At 45.6% G+C, this 24,562-nt stretch overlaps 1 protein-coding gene across 10 annotated transcripts in view; it reads right to left on the reverse strand.

Annotated features, from left to right (window-relative positions):
• Window positions 1–16,599, reverse strand: part of ATG10 (autophagy related 10) — a 599,909-nt gene extending 583,310 nt beyond the window's left edge. The window contains exons 1-2 of one of the 10 annotated variants that reach the window (XM_029573980.1): window positions 16,473–16,599; window positions 15,870–15,932 (exon numbers count right to left, since the gene is read on the reverse strand). The gene's annotated coding sequence lies outside the window, so the exon portion shown is untranslated. The other 9 variants (XM_029573954.1, XM_029573973.1, XM_029573946.1 and 6 more) reach the window with 9 other exon arrangements.
• Window positions 16,600–24,562: the final 7,963 nt, after the last annotated feature.

A 24,562-nucleotide genomic window follows, 5' to 3' on the forward strand; every position in this document is an offset into this window, starting at 1 on the left:
TTGTAATCAAGAAAAAAGAACCGGTGAACACCAAGGATTCTTAATTCTTTATTAGGCACTAAGCATCAGAAAAGCCCGTCTCAGGCCGAGTTTCGCTCAAGAGAGCTGCTTCAGGGGCTACAGCAGGAGATGCCAAGGTCGCCTACATCCAGCAAGGCGCTGAACTAATCGCCGCGGCGTTTGTCTCTGTATTTGCTGGCTTTTTCTGAGTTAATCAGTAAGGCATTTCTAGCGTTGTGAGCCGCTGGAGTCATTTCCGGTTTGGCACTGAATGAGCGCTACGGCGTCTTTCTGTCCTGCACTTCTCTGGCATTTTCAGTACTTAAGAATAAAGGTTTCTATGATGCACAAACAGTGAAGGTGTTTGCTGGATGTAGGCGACCTTGGCATCTCCTGCCATAGCCCCTGAAGCAGCTCTCTTGAGCGAAACTCGGCCTGAGACGGGCTTTTCTGATACATAGTGCTGAATAAAGAATTAAGAATAAAGCCCCTCCTGGATCCATCGAACGGGACCCCTCCCCCTTAAACTGAATTCTTATCTGCCAACATAAACATTGAAATCCCTTCCATCATACTAGGAGACTTCAACCTCCATGTCGATGCCACCCCCCTTACCCCTTCTTGTGAGGCATTCCTTACTGCACTCCAAGCTCTAGGCCTTAGACAAATTGTTGCCTCCCCCACGCACCAAGCTGGTCACTCCCTTGACCTTATATTCATCAACCACTGCTTCCTACCATCCCACCCCCCCACCTGCTCCCCTGTACCTTGGTCAGACCACTTCCTCATAAAAGCCCTCCTCCCCCTTAACTTCCCTACTACCCCCACTCCCTCAAACACCACCACCTTCACCTTCAGGAAACCCTGCTCTGGAGATGAACTGGCTCTTGCCATTTCCAACACATCCACTAGCCTTGACTGCTCCAGTCCAGAGACTGCCATCAAATCCTGGCTCAGCATGACTCTTGAAATTGCTGACAAACTATGCCCCATCTCCAGACGTAACATTACCCAACCCACAAAAAATCATCAACCCTGGTACACGACTGAACTAAGATCCCTAAAGAATACCCTCAGGCAGCGTGAGAGAAACTGGCGTAAAGCCCCCTCACCCCAACTCGCCTCAAGTTTCAAAACTACCCTTCACCAATATAGAATAACCACCCTCAAAACAAAAAGAGACTACTTTTCAGCTAAGATCCACCAATACATGTACAACCCGAAAGCCCTTTTCAATTATGTTGCCAACCTCACCAAATCCTCTCAGCCCACTATCCCTGAGAATGATGCCTCCACTAAGAGCGAAGAAATCGCCCAGTATTTCCTCACAAAAATCACCAACATCCTCCGCAGATTTCAACACCCTTCTCCATCCACCTCCCCTTCCCCCTCCCTCCAACCTTCCCCCACTTCACCCACCCTCCAAACCCTTGACCTGACTTCCGCTAAAGAAATGGAATCTATTCTCAGAAAACTTAAACCAGCTTCCCACCCTTCAGACACCATTCCCACAAAATCCCTCCTCTCCATCCCGAACACTATATCCAAACCCATCGCAGACATCATAAACTCCTCCCTCTCTTCAGGCTCTGTCCCAGATGCTCTTAAACAAGCTATTGTCAAGCCCCTCCTAAAAAAACCAACACTAGACCCTAAAGACCCCGCTAACTTCCGCCCTATCTCTAACCTGCCCTTCCTATCCAAAATTATGGAAAAGATTGTAAACATCCAACTTACAGAATATCTAGAAAGCAACAACATTCTGCATCCAGCCCAATACGGCTTCCGTAAATACCTCAATACAGAAACCCTCCTGCTCTCCCTCACGGACCACTTACTCATAGGCATGGACCGAGGCAACTGTTACCTCCTCGCCCTACTCGACATCTCAGCTGCCTTTGATACCATCAACCATAACCTCCTCATCAACCGGCTATCCGAAATAGGCATCTCAGGCCTAGCCCTACTATGGTTTAAATCCTACTTATCTAACAGAAAGTTCTCCGTCAAGATAGGAAACGCCAACTCCACACTCTATCCCTTGTCTCAAGGTGTCCCACAAGGCTCCTCCCTCTCCTCCACCCTTTTCAACATTTATCTCACACCTCTATGTCAGCTCCTCACAGACCTCGGCCTCAAATTCTACCTCTATGCAGATGACGTTCAAATCGTCATTCCCATTCACAACTCTCTCTCAGATGCCCTTGCCTTCTGGAACACATGTCTTGCCAACATCAATGACTTCCTCACCAACATCCACCTCGCTCTAAACTCCTCCAAAACAGAGCTGCTCCTTATCTCTCCTCACCTCCCTCCCAAACCACCGATCTCCAACGATCCAGCTTTCAACGTCATAACACCCCAACCCACAGTAAGAGACCTTGGGGTTATCATAGATCAACAACTCAATCTCAAAAAACAGATCAACTCCATCCTCAAAGAAGGTTTCTTCAAGCTTCACATCCTGAAGAAACTCAGACCCCTCCTCCACTATCATGACTTCCGCACCGTCATCCAAGCCACCCTTTCCTCAAAGCTGGACTACTGTAATGCCCTCTTCCTTGGCCTACCCTCCTCCACCACCAAGCCCTTACAAATGCTCCAGAATGCCATCGCCAGGGTCATCACCAACTCTAGGAAAGCTGATCACATTACCCCAATACTCAAAGAACTCCACTGGCTCCCCATCGCATCCCGAATTCTCTTCAAAATTCTAACCATAGTGCACAAGTCCATCCACTCGCACAATTCCAATTGGTTGGATGAACCCTTTCGTCCTATACGCACTGAACGACCCACTCGCACTGTCAACAAAGGCACCCTCTCCATTCCCCCTTTGAAAAAAGCCCACCTCTCCTCTACTAGGGACCGTGCACTATCCATTGCAGGCCCTAAACAATGGAACACCCTCCCTACCACTCTCAGGCTAGAGCCATGTTACGCCAAGTTCAGAAAAAAACTTAAAACATGGCTCTTCCGACAAGCCTACCCTGATTAAGTACACCGACTTCTGCAAGTATCTTGCCTACGCCTTGTATATTCCTGTAAATAGTCCGTTGCAGTTTTTATTTATTGCTTTAATTCCTCCACCTCCTGCTCTTTGTATACTCCTCCTTGTTCGCCCTCCCTGTTCATTGTAATTTCTACCTTTAAAGTTACATTGTAAACCGGTATGATGTATGCATACTAATACCGGTATATAAAAGTTTTTAAATAAATAAATAAATAAGAATCCTTGGTGTTCACCGGTTCTTTTTTCTTGGTTGCTACTGCAATATTGGACCGGTTCCCGGTTTGTTTCTTTGGACCTTCCCTTTCACGGAAAATGTTTTGTAATTGCACTCACTGAGATACACTGCAGTCCAATATTAAACCCAGCCCTCTCTGGTCCAGCTCAGAGACAACCTCCCCCTGACTGGAACTGCCACCTGTAAAGCAACTCATTTTTAATTAAAAAAAAAAAAAAATTAAAAACAAAAAACAAAACGGTATTTGGAAACCTCTTGCATGTCTGGGCTATATTCCCCCCCCCCCCCAAATCTTCCTGTTCTTTGCAAGTCTTATTTTCTCTCTCTTTCCTCTCCGTCTCCCTCCTTAGGTGGTTTTTTTTCTGCTTTTGTTCTGTTTTATCATGACTTTTTTCCCCCACTAATCTATTTCTCCCTCTACCTTGTTCTTTCCCTTTATCCCGTCTCTTTCCATTGCCCTACGCTTTTCTCCCTTTATTATGACCTACCAGTGCTGCAGGTCTGCATTTCCTCTCTCGTCCTCTCAAGTCTCACAACCTCTTCTCCGGTCTCTTTTTGTTTCGTTTTACTTCCACCCTCTATGCACGCCTGGGAACTTTTGAGTTGCTGTCACCTTGAGACTGCTGATCATTAGCAAAGTGAGGGAGGGGGAGGATTAATGCACATTAAGCCTTCTCTCTTACACCAGGGATCCTCACTAACCCGCCCTTTCCCTTTCCTGCCCCTCTAGGGATGACCCCAGCATTCTTCCCCTAACCCCAGCTCCCCTCCCCCCCCCGCCATGAGTCAGAGCTCCCTGACTTGTTCACTCGCATCCTATCTTCACTTAGTCCCAAATCCTGGTGTTACAGCTGCAGACCGAGGTGTGTGGGTTGCAGCCCCTCTCCAGGCCCGACCCCCCTTGTCTGCAGGGTCTGCTCCAGACTCATCCCTCGCCTCCTGCTCCCCGCAGGCTTACCGAGGAAGAAGGGCGCCAAACCCTGAAGGCACACAAAAAACTGGGACTCCCTCTACTGCTGTATGGTTTCACAGGGGGCAGGATCTCCCATCTTAGATTCTCTGCCTAAGGACACCTTAATCTTAAATTCGGCCCTGGGCTGGGGCAGCAGCGATTCTCCTCTCTCCTGCAGCCCAGCAGGTACTTTGAAAACCTGCGAAGCTGGGTATATGTGGTTATTTAAAACTAAAAGCAGTAGTTCACGCTCTTGCTTTTTTTTTTTTTTTACCCTGGAAAGGCGCCACTCATTTCTCCTTTTCTATTAAAAAAGGTTTGTTTTATGTATTTAAAATATTTATTATTCTATCTGAAATCCTAAGGCGAGTTACAAACGACATCGCATAAAAACAACAAAGGTACAGATTTCTGTAATAGGCAGACAAGACTACTTCATGCCGTGGTTCTCTGCCTATTTGTACCAATTCAAAACATCCTTACTTTAATAGCCACTGCAGACTCAGCATCTTTCTTTATAGCCTTACTTTAGAGACTATTACTATTTATTTAGTAGCCATTTTGTTTTGACTTTCTCCCTCCACAATTCTATGCTGATAAAGGTGCATGGCAGAGCAGGGGAGGCAACATCCACCTTATTCACAAGTAACAAGGTAAGGAGGATCATGGGCTACATAAGGCTGCCGGCGTCTGATAGGGTAACCCCCTCAGCTCTAACCACGCCCAGCGCGGGAATTTCCCCGATCCCAGAACCAGAGAATTAATACTACCCTGCATACAATGAAATCGTTCACTTTTAAATTACTTCCAAAACCCCTTAAGCCATTTGTATTGTCTTCTCCCTGGGGCATTAGCTGTGTCGGCAGGAGCTTCGCAAAATGGCATCCTGCACCCTTACTGGATTGGTTCGCGCAGTGTGGGATGCCATGACCAACAGCCCTGTCAATATGCACAAAGGAATCCTGCTGAGCAGGAAGCACATTGCTAAATAACTAGGGAACTGGTTACAGAAATTCAAGCTATTTTTATACCTAACCACGCAGCTCTCCTGCACACCAGTGGCACTGCGAAATGAGCACTAAGCAAAGCAATAGCTCCTCTCCCCTGGTAGATGCATTAGTTCTCTTACAGATAGGGCAAACCAGAAACATCTGGGAGCATGCAGGGCCAGGTTTCTATCCATCTCCCAGAAACATGATGACAGATAGAGACCATATGGCCCCTCCAGTCTGCCCATCTGTCTAGTAAATTTAGCATCACTTCCTTAGAGATCCCCTGCATTTATGCCATGCTTTCTTGAATTCAGATACCTTTTTTTGTCTTTACCACCTTCACTGGGAGGCTGTTCCATGCATCCACCACCCTCTCCATAAAGAAATATTTCCCAAGATTACTCCTGAATCTACTGCCTTTTACCCTCATCTCATGAGCCGTTGTTTAGAGCCTCCTTTCCATTGATAAAGAATCTCCTCCTATGCATGGAAACCGTTGAGATATTTTAATGTCTCTATAGTATCTCCCTATCTCGCCTTTTATCTAGCATATATATGTTTAGATCTTTAAGTCTATCCCCATATGCTTTAGAATGAAGACCACTGACCATTTTAGTAACCACCCTCTGGATAGACTCCATCCTTTTGCAGGTGCGGTCTCCAGAGCTGTACACAATATTCCAAGTGAGGTCTCACCAGGGACCTATACAGGGGCAATATCACCTCCCTTTTTCTGCAGACCATTCCTCTCCCTATTCAGCCAAGCATCTTTCTGGCTTTTACCATCACATTATCCACCTTAAGATCATCAGATACTATTACCCCCAGATCCTGCCCTTCCTTTGTGCTTAGAAGAATTTCACCTCCAATACTGTAACTTTCCCTTGGGTTTTTGCATCCTAAATGCATTTGTAGCAAGCTACTATAAACCAGGTTCCTGCTCCCAGGAGTTTATCATGTGTTGGAGCCTCACAATGTGGCTCAAGCTGCAACTTGATCTGAGTGATGTGTTTTGAAGCTGTCAAAAAGGGGTTTTCAACCTGTAGAAATTGCAAGCCACCACTGCCAAGGTGAAGGAATATAAAAATAAGACAAAAAAACTCCTGTGTGCTCTCCTGGGAATGACAAATGTTCTGCAAGAACCAGCATCCAGCACTCACAGTGTTAACAAGTTGGGAAAACGGCTGTACTGTTTAGCCTGCCCAGAGAACAGCACTACATTGCCAGCAAAAAAGAAAGCCAAAAGGAATTCTAAGAGACCATTTAAGAAAGAAAAGGTGCAATTTGGCTGGCTCTGTGTATGGGGGGGGGGGGGGGGGGGCAGGGACAGCCAGGAGTTGGAGCCAGGAAGAGAGGAGTGCATCTGGCAGCCCTGCAATCACGTCTTCTCCTGAAGAACTAATTATAGAGACAGAAGTCTGCGCTATGAGGAAAGAGATCAGACAGCTGTTCTTATGTCATAGCCAAGCTACATGTAAAATCCCAACAAGGGACAGAGGAGCCAGGAGCTGAGAGACAGAGACTTCCTTTCCAGAGATATCCAGGACAAGGAGCACATGGCTGGATCACCCTTCTAAGAGACTGAGTTAGGTAATCTAAACTTTGCACAGAGAGTATTTTAGCAGAGGAAGGAGACAGTTTATTTCTCTGCATTTGTCACAAATTCAGTATCTTATCTTAACTGCTTCAGCCTTTATCTGAAATCAAGCACAAACCCTTACTGGCAAGTACTGGGAAAGAGAAGCTGATGGATCGTGGTCTTTGTGTAAGAGACTGAAACCAGACCAGCTTTCTGTTTAGTACTAAGTAAACCATTTGGGAAGCTCCCCAGGACAGAGAGGCCTTTCACACACTGCATTGCCCATCTATTTGGTTTGCCATCTAGCCAGCTCCACCGTCAACAGGGATATCTTCATCTTGATTTCTTTTTTCCCCTCACACTATTTTGTGTTTGGGACAGGGTTCATTCACCCTTTACAAACTGGTGACATTGGGGTAGATCTGTTTCACTTCCTTCCTTTTTGAGTACTCAGAAGTAAAAAAAATGTTAAAGCTGCATACTTCACTGCTTTTCCTCTAACCTTTCTCTATTAGCGTTCCCTATTTATTTATTTTTACTATCCATATGAATATGCTGGTTGCCCTGGCTAACAGGCCATACCCGGTGTTATTTTTGCATTGCTCGATTTAAAATAAGAAAACTGCAAGTTTATATCATACTTCACTGCTTTACTTTTCCCATTTAATATTCTGGTTGGATTTACTGTCTACTTACAAAATACTGGTAAAAGGGTTAATGACTGTTTTATTCTGGTGTGATGATTTTAAATCGGTCTGGTCATGCCACAAGTGAGAGGTTGTTTGGGAAGGACGCAGAATTGTGGTATCGAGGTGGCTGGGACCCGTCTCATCCCTTACTTGGGCCACGAACCCAAAGATAAATCATATTAGTGAATATAATTTCTCATGTGGTACTCCCCACCCCAAGCATAGGGATAATTCATAGTCCAGACCAAAGGGAGGGGACCTCACATCACTCTGCATTCCTTAGCATTAAATCTCAGCTGCCAGACTTTAGACCATTCCTTGAGCTTCACTAGGCCCCTCCTCGTGTTTTCCACTCCTTCCTGGCTGACAACCCTGTTACAGATTTTGGTATCATTGGCAAAAAGACAAACCTTTCCCCGGTCCATTTTGTGAGCTTCCATTATGTCGCTCACAAAAAGGTTGAAAAGAACTGGTCCAAGGACTGACCCCCTGAGGCACACCACTAGTAACAACCCTTTCCTCAGAGAAAACTCCATTTACCACTACCCTTTGTCACCTCCCACTCAGCCAATCACTCTAAGATCCATACCAAGGGCGCACAATTTATTTATAAGTCTTCTGTGTGGTCCCGTGTCAAAGGCCTTGCTGAAATCCAAATATACTACATCTAACACTCTCCCTTGATCCAACTCTCTAGTCACCCAAAGAAATTGATCAGATTTGTCTGACAAGATTTACCTCTGGTAAAACCATGCTGCCTCGGATCTTGCAATCCATTGGATTCCAAAAACTGCACAATCCTCTGTTTTAGCAGTGGTTCCATTAGATTGCTCACCACAGAGGTCAGAGGAACTGGCCTGCAGTTCCCAGCCTCCTCCTTACTTTTACAAATAGGAACCACATCTGCCCTTTTCCAGTCCTCCAGAACTACTCCAGCGTCTAAGGAAGCATTGAAGTGGTCATCCAGCAAAGCTGCCAGGACATCTCTAAGTTCCCTTAGTACCCTCGGATGCATCCCATCCAGCCCCATCACCTTATCCACATGGGAACCCGTCAGGTTTGACAAGTTCCTACTTATGCCAATAGACCAAAACAGGCCATGTCTATTTTCCTTCTGCACCCACTCTAGCCCCACAGTAGCTTCTATTCTAATTTCAAAATTAGCAGTAACACTAAAAAAAAAAAAAAAAAAAAAAAAGCTGCCTGGAGCAGACAGATCAAGGCCAGTCGTAACAGGCCCTTGGCTTTGCTCCCACCAGAAACCCTAACAGCAAACTCAAGCAGAGTTTCTTAACCTCCGTCCTCTAGGTAGGCAAATGACTCTCGAAAACTGCAACTGTGGGACCTCAGCACCTAATACAGACACAGACAGTGGAGGTGTAGAGAGCAGAAGAGATGGGTTCCCACTGCTCCAACACAGGGTGAGGTTGTAGAGCAGGAAATGTGGGTTTGAGGCGGGGGTTGCAACTGCAAGGGAAAGAAAGGGAGGAAGGCTGGGGTTGGAAAGAAGCAAATATAAGGCTGAGGGGGGGGAAAGAGATGGGAAGAGCGCAGTGTAGGGGTTGTTGCAGCTGCTGGAGAGTAAGGCCTGATGAGAGGCTGCAGGAGAGAGAGCGATGAGAGGGGGGACAAAAGTAATAGAAGAAAAGATTAGGGTGAGGATAAGGTTGATGTGTGGGGGAGCAAAGGCTGAGGTGAGGGAATGAGAAAGTAGAGTAGTATAACAAGGTCTAAACAGAGAAGTGTCAGCATTTTCTTTCCTATTTCTTTTGAAATAATAAATCTGGAACCCAACAGAAATGGGGGAAAAAACCAAAACAAAAAGCCACCAGACATGAACAAGGATTGAAAAATTCAATCTAGTCATTCTACCATTTAAACTTTGCGAGACAACTTGAAATTATTACTACACAATATTCTTGTTGTGTGGCCAGAACTGTTATGCAAAACACTTTTGCCAGGATTAAATTCCCTGCTGACATAAAGAGAGAGTTGCTGCACCAGTTCACAGTGACAGGGCTGGCAGATCACTGGCCTTTTTGTTAGTTATTCCTTGTAGGTTCATAAAAGACAAGTTCATGCAAATCTGATCCTGCTCAGATTCCTCCATCAAGTTGCAGCCCTTTTCACACACAATAACCAAGCACCTTGCAGATTCTTATGCATCACTTCATAGACTGTTCTAGGATACATTTAATGCAAAAAAAAAAAAAAGCAGCTGATTAGTGTTCAGCATAAAGAAGATGGAAGGGATATATTAACACTATAACAAAATCCTTTGCTGTCCCGTAGGGGTGCTACCTCCTGTATTGTGGAGACGTGATCCTCAATCTGTAAAGACTCAACAGTTTAGTTTTTAGTCTCCTGCATGTCTGAATTAGGTCTAGCTCCCCCAGGACATGGCTAGTTATGACATCATTAACACCTGGGCAAAGCCACAGCAGAAAGCAAAAAGAAAATAGATTAATGTAAAGCAAACTATTAAGATTTCCTCTTCCCACTTTGATTTTATTTCACTTATGAGGCAAAATGTAGGCTTAAATTTTGAACGTGCCTCCTAATTAACCAGCTCCATAATTATGAATCTAAGTGAAACTGATGCACTAATACAATTACCTTCATGAAAACCCCAAGCAGGGCTGGTTGAGTGACAGGGCTGCACGCCACATGTGAGCCGATCCGGGCTGAATTGCCAGATCAGCTGTTCTGCTAGCCGAGTTCTAAAGGGGCTGGGAATGCTGCAGGAAAAGGGGACTGCCAGTCACTGTGCAAAGGTGACACCTGGTGGCTAGATTTGGGGGTCCATGATTGCAGAGTTCCAGGAGCCAAGGCCTACTGCTGCAGTGACTGGTTAAGGTGAGTTTGGAGTGAAAATAAAACAGGTAAACTACTTAGGGCCAAAAAAAAAACAAAAACCCATGCAGTAAAGAAGCCTACTTTCTGAAACAAACACATGAATGTATCTGTGGTCCACATTCATGCATGGATCCAAAAGGAAATTAAAAAAAAAAGAAAAAGCATTCCTGAAAATATGGATAGAATACCAAACAAACAAAAATAAAAGTTATGGGAGAGGGGACACAAACACATAGTTAAAGTGATCTCAAATATTATTTTCCTTAGGAAAAAAGGCTAAAAAAGAAAAAAAAAAAAAGACACAGCACACATTAAACTGACATGTAATATGCACATGAATAGTTGAAGAATGGGTTTAAAGATAGAGATTTTTTTAAATTAAGAAATAAGTCAAAAGTGCAGACACCTTATATTAAAAAGTAAAAAAAAAAAAACCCCTGAAAAAAGAAGGAAGCAGCAGAGCCAAGAAATGTGGTGGATGGTTATCCTGCATTCTCTAGATAGTACTGCTGCTTTAACCAAATACCCCCTGCTCTCACAGACACATCCCGTACAGAGTGAAAACAGAAGAAAGGCTTGGAAAAGGCAGGCTAGCATCAAAAATCAATACAGTGGAATAAAACCTAAAAACACTACCAGTTAAACGTTCTAGGATTAACAACGATGCAAAATCTGAAAAGCAAGGATGCAAGAAGGCAAACCTTCACAAATTAGACCAATGATGCGGTGTTTCAATCCATGTAAGGACAGATGTGATGCATACAGTAAAATTGACATTTCCTACCATGCTGTCATTTCCAGCTGATTTTATGCTTGCTATTATACATAATGCTGGAAATAATTCTATAAAAGGAACAGATATCTGTCCATCTGCCTGTCCGTAGGCACAATAATGCTCTGAAAAAGGGGTGGAAGTTTACCAAATTTGGCATGCAGGAAGAAAATGTGAATATCTCAGAGGAGATTGGAAACACTGGATTGGAATTTTCAGAAAACCAAGCCTCAAAAAAAAAAAAAAAAAAAAAAGTAAAAACCCACTGCTTTCTATGGAAACCAGAAAATGTAGAATGTTGACCACAAAAAAAAAAAAAATCCTCACCCTTCCAGCACTTTGGCACAAAGTACCAGAGACAGGGAAAAATAACTTAAACAGCTCGTGAAAGCAGTAAAGTGTGCTTTCAAAGCCACTTTCTCTACATTTCCAACACCCCCAGAGTTATATCCGAAAAAACACACACACACACACACCCCCCATCCATCTGCCCCCAACTCCCATCACACAGACACCCCACACATTTCTACACACTCCTACTATACCTCCCACATCCACGCCCCACACACAATCCCACAACCCAGCCTCCTACATCACATCCCACACGTGCCTCACCCTACTTGTCCTATACACATACACCACAAAGAAACCCACACTCCCCCATCCACACACCCACTTCAACTTCCCATACATCCCCCCACTGACCTGCCACCCTATCCCCCCCAAACTTCATACACCACCAACCACTATCCACACACTCCTGCACTCACACCCAAACTTAACATTTACACACACCCCTCACAAGCATCTACATCCCTGTTTTCCTCCCCCTACCAACAAACACTCCAAACTCATACCCCCCTTCCTCAAATCTGTTTGAAAGCATTCCTGAAGCCATGCCTCTGCATGCTCTATTTTGGGGTGTTTGTTTTTTTTCAAGGAATGGGAATCTTTATATAGCAAACTTTCTTATATGTGAACAGCAAAGAGAAACAATTTCATAAGATTCTATGGCGAGTTTTAAGAAAATTAACCTAAAGTCACATCCTGTCAGTTTATTCAGAAATATGTTAAGAGACTCTCATTAAATATCGTAGCCTTTTCATAGTTTTGATTTCTTTTCTGGGTGGGGGAGGGGGGAAATAGATAGAACTCTAGGAAAACAGGATTGTAACACTAGATTCTATATAGGGTTATTCAAAGGTCACCTCTGATCACCAATTCAATGGTTTCAAACAGAGATACAAGCAACAACGATTTTGGTACAATGGGTACGCAAATTGACATGTGAATAGGAAACTGCAATCTAATGGGGCGGGGGTGACCCAAGATGGCCACTGTCTAGATTACCTTGACAGGCGTGCTACAGAAAGTAACTCCTTTGTTTCAAGCTTGGGTAACCGTGGGGAAAAAAAAAAAAAAAAAAACATAGGGAAGCTGTGTTCCTATCCCCTAGGCGTCCGCCACCCCCCACACTGGCCCGCTAGGTGATAGGATCTGTTTGCACTGCTGCCTTTTGATGCTTCTCCCGATAGGGTTCCACTGACAGGAGAAGCTGCTTCCCCTCTCGATGCCAGTTTTTCAAAACGCAGTCCGTGACCAAGGTGTCACTGAGCCCAGAGTGTGGATTTCTCCGCCCCCATATCCATTCCATCGGGCGTTTTTCTTTTCTATTGAAGGCCTCTGGGGGTCAGCCGGCGAGGTCAAGTCTTTGACCCTGCCGAGGGAACGTCCTCAGCAGCACATACCACCGCGAGTCAGTGAAGAGCTGGCTGGTCTGAACAGGAATAGCACAGGAGCTAGGCTCAGGTGCTGCGGGAGAAGGCAGCCCTGCAGGAGCAGTTAAGATTTTTTTCTCTCCCCTGGAACCTGCAGCGCAAGTGAAGGAGTTCAAGCGGACGTGTATTCTTTTCATTCCCAAGGTGATGGATTTATTTACCTGGCAAGGGCTTCTGTGAAGACTGAAACAGCAGTCATATGTTTAATAATTATTTTTTGGGAATATTCGGCCTCGGATGTCTATACATTAACATGTGCTGTAGGACAATACTGATAACATTGTGAGTTTGCAAGAACAAGTATGTACTCTTCACGTACTTAACACTTCTTTGCTATAACATTATGACGTCTTGGACAGAAAAATACAGAGCCTGGAGAAGGTTTTGGGAGAAGAACATGCAGTGATTCATGAACTTTTTCAAGACTTCCAGGATTTCCTTATTAGAAATGTTTTAAAGTGCTACTTATCAGAGTCTTGGATTATTTCAAGGATGCCTTAAACACCTGCATCTCAAGTTTATTAGCTCCTTCAGCATCCATAAAACAACATCTGGGAGACAATTATCTGGAGATAGCTCGGATTGGTCTCATCTACCTCCCAGAATGAAGGCTTCTCCAGGGTTACTTTAAACATTTCTTTTGTAATTAAGATTAAGGGAAACTTGATATTCAATTACTTTTGTCCAGAGATTCTATTTACGGGTCAAAATATTACAGAATTGCCAGTTGACGTAGTACTACCCAAGTCAAACAGAGGCACTCTTTTATCTTAAGTATCCACGTAAAAACTTTCATCTCATACCAAGGGAAGCAATTTATATTTTTCAATCCCAATCATTGTAATGTTTATAAAGATATTAAACCTGTGTTGGTATCACCTTCATAAGTCTCTTAATTCTTGTTAATGAGGGGAGACAAGTTTGAATAGGGTATTTTCTTTACTATACAAATATAGTAGTTTTTCTAAACACTTTTTACATATCGTCATTAGTATTTTTTTAATAGTAATTTTTGTGATTATTGCCCTCCCCCTCTCCTCTGAGAGAGCTTGTTATAGATAATATATTCTGTTGTGTGTGTTTTAAATGAATTAGGAAAAGCATTTCACATTTCCCTTTCCTCCCTTAGGTAATATGTTAAATCAGCCATAAAGTAGAGAGCTAGAAACCTACAAGACTAAGAAGTGCCACAAGTCTTCAGATTGGTGGTATAAGTCTCCAAAACACATGCACACACAAACATTTTTAGCAAGTTCCTGCAGACAGTCAAGCCATTCAATGTCCCAGAATGCAATGTTAGAATTCACACAATACTGCACAAGAAATGTCGTAGCCAATGTCTACCGTTCTGTAAATATTTCCTCACAAGAGCCCTGAAAAACCTCTACAAATATACACCGGTGATCCGAAACACACACAGCCATTTCAGGGGATTTCTGGTTGTTATTTTTTTAAGTTATGGTATAAAAACATAGAATTACATGGTCAATACTCTGGAGCACGGGGGAAAAAAATAGTTGTTACAAAACATCAGTAGATCTGCACCAGATAAACTGAGATTATTACCAAGCTGGCATTGACAGGATGCAAGACTCACTTCCCCACTGAGCATGGCCAGGGGCTGCTTTTCAGCAGCGAGGATGGAAAAACAGAAGTAGGGTAGAGAAGATGAGAATATAGATAACATGTTAACTTTTAGACAGTCTTCAGCCTGGTGATCTGAACTTAACAATAATTAGAAAAAGAAGAGAGCCAGTAAAACAAAAAAAAAATCAATAGCATGAAGTAAAGAAGTGTGTATGAGAAGACCAGTGCTGCTAACTGGCTCAGTTCCCTGGAAAATGTTGCAAAGATTCCCTGAATGATATATTAAGACTTCATTCATGGCAGCCAGTGCAAAATTTCCATGGTTTCTCTTTCTGACCAAACTGGCTACTTAACAAAAATATTCTAGTTCACCTCTTCAGATAGCCTCAAAATGTTCACCAGTGCAATCTCTGCAGTAATGTTACAATTAGGGGAAGGCCCATTCATGGAAGGCCAGGAAAAACTGATGGATTGCTGAAAATGATGGGGCAGTTAATCATGCACATCAAAGCATGGCACCTACATACAATATGGCATGAAAAGATGTGAAGAATCATAAAGGCTGTTCTGAACTTGAACTAATTAATCTTCATTTTATTTCCATTGCTTCCAAATGTTCCTCGTCTCGTGTTATGCATCTCCTTATATGCCCCAAGACTCACCTCTCCAAAGGTGTCTGGTGGCACAACAGAGTCCCAGCAAGATTAGCTCCTGCTTTACCTAAGCTCTTGCTAAGTGGTGCCAGTGCGGAACCAGGGATATATGCAAAAGGTATTTCCCAATCCTCTAGCACTTCAGTACTTGCATTCTGCTGGCATTTCATGCCCTGAAAAGCCACCTAACCTACCTGGTCAGTACAGTTCTGAAACCTAATTCATTTATTAGTGTGGAATAGCAGCCTAGTTGTTAGAGCAGTGGGCTGCAAACCAGGGCAGCCAGGGTTCAGATCCCACTGCTGTTCATTTTGATCTTGGGCAAGGCACTTCACTCTCTTTGCCTCAGGTACAAACTCAAGTTGTGAGCCCTCTGGGGACAGGGAAATACCTACAGCCCCTGAATATAATCAGCTTTAAAGTGGCTGAAAGGTGGAATATAAACAAACATACAAAGGGCTGTCAAATTAATGGAGTATCAAGTACCCAAGAATCATACACTATATTAGCCTCTTGCTGTATCACGTTTAGGGAATTAAATCGAATGAGCCTATACCAGAGTGTCTCCTCTAGCATTATCTGAACAACATTTAAAAAATTCAACCATTTTCAGAACACAAAAAAAGAAGAAAAAAAAAGTCACAGGTTATGTAATATTTACTATCTGTAACTCTCTTTCTCAAATAGACTTGACTGATGAGGGGTATGGTGTGAGCATTGTATTAAGAGTGCATACTGAAGACAGCAACCTTAACTTACCTACCCAACTGCTTTAATGTAGCCTCAGAGAAAAACAGCAACTCAGCCTTCCTAGCTTCCCACCATACTAAAACAAACAAAAAAAAGAAGAGAATACATTTCAGAAAGACAGTGCCCCTGCATGATCTATGGGCAAGCCACGGTAAAAGTAAGAGGTCCCCTCTCCCTGGGCGTCTTGCACAGCCCATCTCTAGATCCAGTGAAAGAGCTCCTGCCATCCCAGGCACTATCTCCCCTCCCCCCATACCTGGTCGGGCAGGGGGATGCATTGGGCTAGAATACATGCAGACTGGGGCGGGCGCACATACCGGCCAGAGCGGGTGGGGTGGGGGTGGGGGCCTAAGTTAGCTGCAGAGAAACTTCTTTTTGGCAGCGAGCGTAACTCAGGGACAGCGCGAGAGCGCTCAGCTTCCGGGGCTGACAAGCGCTGCCGCGGAGGGAGGGAGGCAGCGTGCACGGAACAGCAAATGCTATTCAGCGAGGCGGTTTCAAGCCGCCCTTGCTGGGGAATTGCTGTAGTCTAGCTCGGGCTCCTACCACCGGCGCTGGCTGCGTGCGTGCACCGGAGAGGGGAGGGGCAGGGCAGCTCCTTTGGCAGAAGCCCTACATGATAGGAGGGAGGGAGGGAATAAAGATCCCCGGGCTCTGGGGACTACAGCCTCATAGGTGCTGGGCTGCGCTCGAGCCGAACGCCTTTTCACTAGGACCCTTCCGAAATTTATTCTCGGGAAGACTGACAGCCGGGGTCAAGAAACAGCTGTTGAAGTTAATGTTTCTTCCTCCCACTTCGTCTGATGGTTGTGACCGGCCAACGCGAAGTGAGAGTCGTGCTAGTGCTGCCGCGCCGCCGCTGCCTTCCTTTTAAGCGCACAGTACCCGCGTTTGCAAAGCTTTATCACTTGCTCAGAAATGCAACCTACAGACTCATTCTGAATATCTATAAAATAATTGCAGCTCTGGTTTATAAACGGTTTTCCACCTGTTTTGTTTTTTGTTATATGTGAAGACGCTTACAATTCAATTCCTTTATGTAATATATATCGAAAACTGGTTTTCAAGTATTTCGAAAGAGCTAACGGTCACTTTGTAAAAATAAGGTACTTCGGTTTGTATATGTCTCATCTGTATGACCCGAATCCTGGGTCATGTCTACACTTTTCCCCATAAAATCATATGCTTTTTCTTTGCCTTACTGCTAAGTGGAAATGGATTTTTCAGCTTATGGTTTGTGCTCCCTGCCCATTGCATCATAATTGTAATTGCCAGTCTATTGTTTTATGTCATAACTACATAATATTAATGCGTTGGCTTCCCATTGCAATTTTCAGCCAGACTCAATTCAGATGCATTTCACAATACTTCAGATATAGGCACCTCTGAAAGAGTCTCTCAGGGTTCCTGTTCAGGAGAGAAGAGTTAGGTTGGCCATCAGAGCTGGTGACTGGATTAGGAACGTAGGTGGCTGGTGGATGTGAGGCTCTCCTGGTAACTTGCCTGCCTGGTGCAAAGGTGGCGGACCCCACCTATCACTTAGATAAGATTTTAGACAGGGCTGGGGAGAAGCCAGCTGTCATGGCACATGTAGGCACCAATGACATAGGAAAATATGGGAGGGAGGTTCTGGAAGCCAAATTAAGGCTTTTAGGTCGAAAGCTAAAATTCAGAACCTTCAGGGTAGCATTCCTTGAATTGAGAGAAATAATGAATTGTGATTTTGATTTACTTTAAGAGCATACTGGTTTGCAATAATCATACTGTCTGGAACAGTCTGTGTAAGTGTCATTTGTAATCCACACAAATCTGCTGACTTTTTAAGGGGTCAAATAATTTTACAAGCCAACCGTCTACATAAATATATATATAGCCAAAGCTATGCCAGATCAAAAAATAGCTGTTGCCTCAAACATCTAAAAAAGATTCAAAAACAACAAACCAGTGAATAATGGGGTGGAAAAATCTTGTTATGCTATTATTATCCACACTAATTTGTTGTTGTTCAATTATCCACATGTTGTTTCAATCCAAGCATGCACAGTTTGATGTAGGTGAATGTGCAGTCCTACCGATTCAAATTCACATGAGCGTTCTTGTACAAGGGACATAAAAAAAAAAAAAATGTCAAACCAAATAAAGTTGAAGAACAATTGTAATTGTGCAGCATAACGACCCTCCAAATGTGTACAGTCATTAAGCTAAAAAAAAATCGATAGGCATGCACAGAAAGCAGATGTATCCTCTCAGCATATGTCCCACCAAGTTTGCAGAGTAATAGATATTGAAGAATTGACAGTTGTACACTAATTGCCATGGACTAGAGGAGTCTCTGCAGAGGAAAGGCAGGGATAACAGTAGCGGAGGACAGGCTGTAGTGAGATTGTTTCGGCCCTGGGACCAGGGCCGGTGCAAGGGGACTGGGCGCTCTAGGCACCTTCTGCCTTGCGTCCGCCACGCCCCTCCCCCGTCTCGCCGCCTGCTTGGCTGCTGATGGTCCTCCTGGGACTCCAGCTGATAAGGAGGTGCTGGTGGATGGCAGCAGCCCTTGGTGCAGTCTTGATCCCACTGATGTTACGCAGCCTTCCCACAGATAAATCCCCCTGTCTCTGTTGCGTCTGTCGGTCTCAGACGGCTTCGACCTCTGTGCCTCACCTTTCTTCCTTCTCTCTCCTCAAGCCTTGGGAAGATGGCTGCTGCCGCGTCTTCATGCCGCTCTCCCCGGCGTCCCCGCAACGGCGACGGTGTTCGCCGTGTTTCTCCTGAGGGCCTCCTAGGGTGCTCGCGCGCACGTCACCCACGTCTTTATCCACGTCATGGAGGGAACCTCAGGGGAGTCCCCTCCGAGTGACGTCACAACATCCTGGTATTTAGCCTGCCCTTCGTTTGCTAACAAACTGAGTTAGCAAGGACTGGACTGCCTCCGGTCTAAGCTGCTCTGCCGCTTCCCAGCTGCCGCTGGAAGCTCTCTCTGCCCTTCGGGGAAATTCATCGCTAACCTGGGTACCCGCTCCTCGGGGGCCCTTTGCTCTCTTTCAGGTTCCTGTCTGGGATATCGGGGTACTCGCTCCTCGAGGGCCTGCTCTCCCTACTCTGGTGCCTATTACTGATCAACTTCTGCCTGCCAGGAACTTCATCAATCCAGCTATCAACTTCAGTGAGTAACTAACCTTGTCAGTCTGTCTCACCTTCAGCTTCAGCGCCCAGAGTCTGCATCCGGGACTTTCCTCTACTACCCTGCGCTGCCTACCATCTACTCGAGAGTGGGACTGGGTCTCCTCTCCTAAGGACCCCTGGACTACTTCTACTGGGTTATCTTCACTGCTGCCTGCTCCCCGGGCAGTACCACCGAGCTGTATAATAAAGACAAACTCTCTGTGTCTGCGTGTATAGAGTCTAGCCCAGTACTGCGGTTCCTCACGGGGCTCCTCCCCGTGGGAGTGGCCATCACCGCAGTACCCAAGAACCCACTCCAACACCTCAGAACCGTAACAGTCTCCCACCTCTTCTTGGGGATTTGCCCCCTGCTCTTCCTCCTCTTCCACGTCCCCCATGAGCTGTTCCTGGATTTGCAGTGGGACCGTCGAGGGGACTGTCCTGTGGGCTGTGCTTGGGCCTCTGCCTCCATCTCTATAACTGCCTCTGATGCTGCTTGGCTTGTGCTGGGACCTGTGAAAAGAGGGAATGAAGGTGATACGTAGGAACCTTAGCCTCTGTGATTGAATGTAAGGCAGCACCACCCTCTCCCTTCTCCTGCTCCTGCTTACTCATTTACAGGCCGATACAGTAAGGAGAGGTAGGAAGAGCTGCGTTAGTGCCGGGCGCACCCGCGGTTGCCCCACGCACAGTCCGGCTCACCTACCGCTCGATACTGTATGTAAATAGCTTGCAAATGCAAGCCGCGTCCGAGAAGCGTCCGTGAAGCGTTAGGCCCGCGCAATCCATTTTACTGTATAGAGCGCTATACAGTATCCTGGGTGCGCTGGCCTAACGCTTCACGGACACGCTGGTATCTGTCATTTCAAATGACAGATACCAGGAAGTGACGGTTCTCCTACGCTCGGGATTGCCAGTCCTTTCTCCCCTCCTCCCGAAGCAAGGCGCAGGGAGGGGGGGAGAGAGGACTGGTGAAACGACATGTAAAGTGTAAAGCAACGAAGCGACTTACTTTTCTTGCAGCCCTCCTCCGGAGACGGACATCGGCGGAGACGGACCGCGGCTCCCCTGCCTCCCGGGGGGGCAGCCGGCGGCGAAAGCGGCCCCGCCGGCGAAGATGGATGCCTGCACGGGCGAAAGCGGTCCCTGTGCGTGCAATTTGGCTGCTCAAGACGTGATGTCACATGCCGTGACGCCAAACTTCGTGACGTCACGCCTTGAGTGGCCCAATTGCACGCCCAGGGGCCGCTTTCGCCCATGCAGGCATCCATCTTCGCCGGCAGCTGCCTCTGGGAGGCAGGGGAGCCGTGGTCCGTCTCCGCCGATGTCCGTCTCTGGAGGAGGGCTGCAAGAAAAGTAAGTCGCTTCGTTGCTACTTTTTTTTTTCGCTTTTTCGCTTTTTTTTTTTTTTTCGCTTTTTTGATTTTTTCCGCTTTCGTTGCTTCGGGAGGAGGGGAGAGGACTGGGGCTGCCCCGGAGACCAGTACCCATGGACGCGGCCAGGGCAGGTGAGCAGGGGCTGGGGGAAAGTTTGCCGCCTACCCTTACCCCTGCCTCTAATGCAGGGATAAGGGTAGGCGGTAAGTTAGCAGGTTAAACGCGCGGCAAAACGGCAGGGTAAAATAGCGATAGTCGGGGCGCGCGTTACTGTATGGGAGAGAATAGCTAATTCGATCGTTTACATCTAATATACATGCCGCGTGCGGAAGGGGTTACCCGGTGATTTAAAGAGGCAGTAAGAATGGGTTAAAGGGGATAGTGTATCGCGGGTTGGACTAACGCGGCCGAAAAGTGAGTAGAAAGCGGGTTAGGAGCAGGGTAACTGCGGCCGCACTTTACTGTATTGACCTGTCTGAAAGTTTATTCCCCCCAGCTTATCTGCAGGATCTTTCCTCAAAGACCTGTGGGCCTACCACCTCTCTCAGACACTCTTCCATTGGGATTAATCTGATTGGGCAGGGTGCTCATTCTCCAGCGCTGGCTGGTATCACCATATTTTTTACATCTTGTCTTTGCGGTGCACCTGTAGATCACAGTATCAGTGTGCCATTTGCTCCATTGTTCTCCTTGCTTCTCCTGGGCTGGTGATTTCCCTGGCAATACAGGATGTGCATTCGTTGGTCGATTCGTTTCGTTCGTTTTGGCGGTGCACGTGTATCTCTTGAATGAAAAGTAGGTGCACAAAACTGATGGTGTGTGTGAATGTGGGTGGCCGCCTGCATACACGAACCATCGGTTTTGCACACCTGCTCTTCATTTGTGACATACACACATGCCGCCTAAACAAATTGACTATTGAATGCACATTCCACCATATATTATTCTTTGAAGCCTTTGACATCTTCTGAGCCGTCCAGCCAAAGAAATGGCTGTAGATATTTATCCAGCCCTTGCTAGGTCAGCATTTCATTCTCCTCATGGGAAAAGTACACGGCCCTTAAGCCCTCCAACACACAACATCCTACCTGAGGTGCTGCCTAGGCTCGGGTCATGTGAGGGACCCTCTCTTCCTCTGGCTCCTTCTCAGGACTCCTTCCCCTCCTCTCCTGCCCCCCACGTGTTGTTGCTTTGTATGCTGGTCCTCCCCCAATTTCTTTGCTGCCTGTCCTGCTCCTTCACATCTTCTTCCTTACTTGACTGCCTACTCCCCACTCCTCCCTGTTCCTTTCCTGCCCCTCTCGAGTTTCACTGTCCCCACTACTAGTCATACCCGCTCCTCCCTTTCCCAGCTGTCCCTTCTCGCCTGAGTCTCCAGACCTCTGTCCTCCCTTCCTTCACGCATCCCACTCACTCACCTTCCACACCCACGCAGTCTCTTGCCACACTCCATTCTCACACCTCCTAGGCTCACACACTCTGCTCTTTCACCCTCCAAACACAAAAAAACAAGGCAGGCAAACAAGACAAACACACACAACATTCTTTCACACACAAAGAAGAATAGAAAGGTACAGCAAAAGACAATACAACCCACGCAGTAATCAATATCTCCTTTCTCTTCTCTCGGAAATCTAGCCCTCCAGCTCCTTAGTCTAGCACTCCCTTATCTCCTCACAGCACTGACAAAGATCTGCTAGGGGAAGCCCTGTCTTTTTATATTCCAAAAAAATAATGCTTGATGCACCAAATGAGGAAAATAACACTTCATGTGATATTTTACCCATTTGCCACTTCACAAGTTCTTTTACCACATAGAGCATTATATTTGCATTTGTCTGCACACACCCCCTTTTTCCTCTCATAAATGGCATGGTAAACCCCCCAAACATCCCCTGCCGTAAATGATAAAATGTACCACACTTTAGCAAATGACCCCTTTAGGGACCCATGCAATATTAGCACGCAAAAAAAAAAACCAGGCGTTCAGTCATGTGCGCCCACCCACCTTTTCCAGGCGCGCGGTGCGATAGGGTAATGAGCTGCCGCGTAAAAAAAAAGGAGGTGCTAAGGAGAATTGTGCGTCCCTACTGCCGCATCGGGCGCCCATGAGACGTGGCAGTCAGCGCAGGTTAGGAAAACGGAGGCTCAATGCCAGCATTCATTTCCTCCGGCTGTCAGCACAATATACGCACACAATATGCACAGTTTGGACCGTGTATATTGAGCATCCAGAAATTATTTTTTTTCAAGACTTTATTTTTTTGCATAATTCTGTTTTCTGTGGTTCCTCCTACTTTGTAGGGTGATGATACTAATAGGAGGAACCCCTGAAAGCCGGATTTTTGTATGTTTCGGTTGAGCCTTGACACCAGCTCCCAGGCTGGCGTTAAATTGGCTGCGTTACAATGGGAGCACTGGCCGTGCGGGAAATGTTTTGAATCAGACGGCAGTAGCTCATCGCATGGAATTTACGTGTGATGAGCACTGTTAGGTACCCGCTGGTTTGGACGCGCGTTTTTTGGACACGCTTATCCTGGTATTGCATCAGGTGAAAGTCTAGCGCCTCTAAAGCACGCGCGCCCAACCGCGCGCTTAGCTGCGTGCTGACCCGAGCGCCCGATCTTGCGTCGGCCTGCTTGATCGTAAACCCTCTGGGGAGAAGAAAATACCTGCAGTACCTGAATGTAACTCTCCCTGAACTACCAGTGAAAAGGCATGATCTAAATTAAAGAAAAAAACACACAAAAAAACCCCATCTCTCAATAATGCTTCCTTTTGCATTTGAAAGATAAAGCACTGAATTATATGATTTGCTTTCTAATCTAGCACATTTGGCCATTGAATTGTAATTCTCCAAAGAAAGCTGACACACATTTAAAACACTGTCATGCTTACAAACTGAAATCCTGAAGAAATAGGGTTCTTTTTTTTTTTTAAACTGAATTGTGAAGTTGAGATCGGTTTTATGGACCAGTGATAATGCTGCATGCCATAGGGAAAAGGAAATCCTCATCCCTGTTTCCTCTTCATGAGAGCCGAAGGGCTCCGATGTAAATAACATTTCTGGGATATTTTAATATTGCATCAAAGTTGTTGTTTTTAGGTCACAAACATCTCAGCAACCTATTTGCCCTGCAAAAAAAAAACATTGCATGGTGGTATCTCTGGGAAACCGCGATTCATAGCCAGCAAGCGGTGTGAAGTGTTTAAATGCAAACCAGGACAGAGAAATGATCACTTAAAAGGCAGTGACGGGATCCAAAGTCCTGAGCACTGGAGAAAGTACCAGCTGGATGCTGCTCCCACTCCTCCAGGAGGCCGCAGCCGTCAGAGTTGAGGTGGCCCTCTTCTCGCTTCAGCGGGGAGATTGCGAGCCTCGTTTTCTGGTTCAAATATTAAATTTCAGAGCTCTTTTGGAATTAGCTGTGCTCAAATTAATGAATGTATTTATTGCACTTCCAATGCACAACTGGTAGGATCTGGATTACATTCCAGGCGCTATTATTGTATTTTGAGTCGAGGGCGTTCGTGAGTTATCCAAATTATTAAACACAGCAAAATGCAATGACTGGCCTAACATAAAAAGCACTTTGTAAATAAAAAGACATGCTGTACTCCTGGTTCAGCAGTTGTAGTGAGGGCCGCACGCTTCTTGGGTACTCAAAGAAAGCACATCGAATGGGGAATGAGGTTTGTCTGAGCGCTACGTTTGCTTCATATATTCCCGAAGGCAACAGTTCAGCCGGTGTTTGCAATGTGAAAGTTTAAGGAACAAAGGCACTCAAGTAATTACAGAGGTCCCACCTTTTGTAAGGCTAAGGTAAGGTTATTTTTTATTACTTCGTGTAGGGACTGCATTTTGAATGCACTCATCATTTTGTTTTAGTACACCCGTTTCTTTTTTGTTTATTTTCCAACAACCGAATGGAATTCACTTACATAAAGATGATAAGCACATAAAAAGACTACCAGACCATCTCGTCCACCCAATTTCTCTTCCTGTTGTAATTTTCACACCCTTACTTGATTTCTTTCTTTTGGCCCAGCTGATTCTTCCTCCTCCTTTTAACTTCAAGCTCAGTCAAAAACAGTGCTTTCCTATGCAACTGCCTAGGGCTTCTGTTTCCCCTGTTCTACAGTCCCTCTACCCCACTCCGATTTGACTGAGCC

The sequence above is a fragment of the Rhinatrema bivittatum genome, chromosome 1 (assembly GCF_901001135.1).
Source record: "Rhinatrema bivittatum chromosome 1, aRhiBiv1.1, whole genome shotgun sequence".
In the NCBI taxonomy this organism is placed as follows: Eukaryota; Metazoa; Chordata; class Amphibia; order Gymnophiona; family Rhinatrematidae; genus Rhinatrema; species Rhinatrema bivittatum.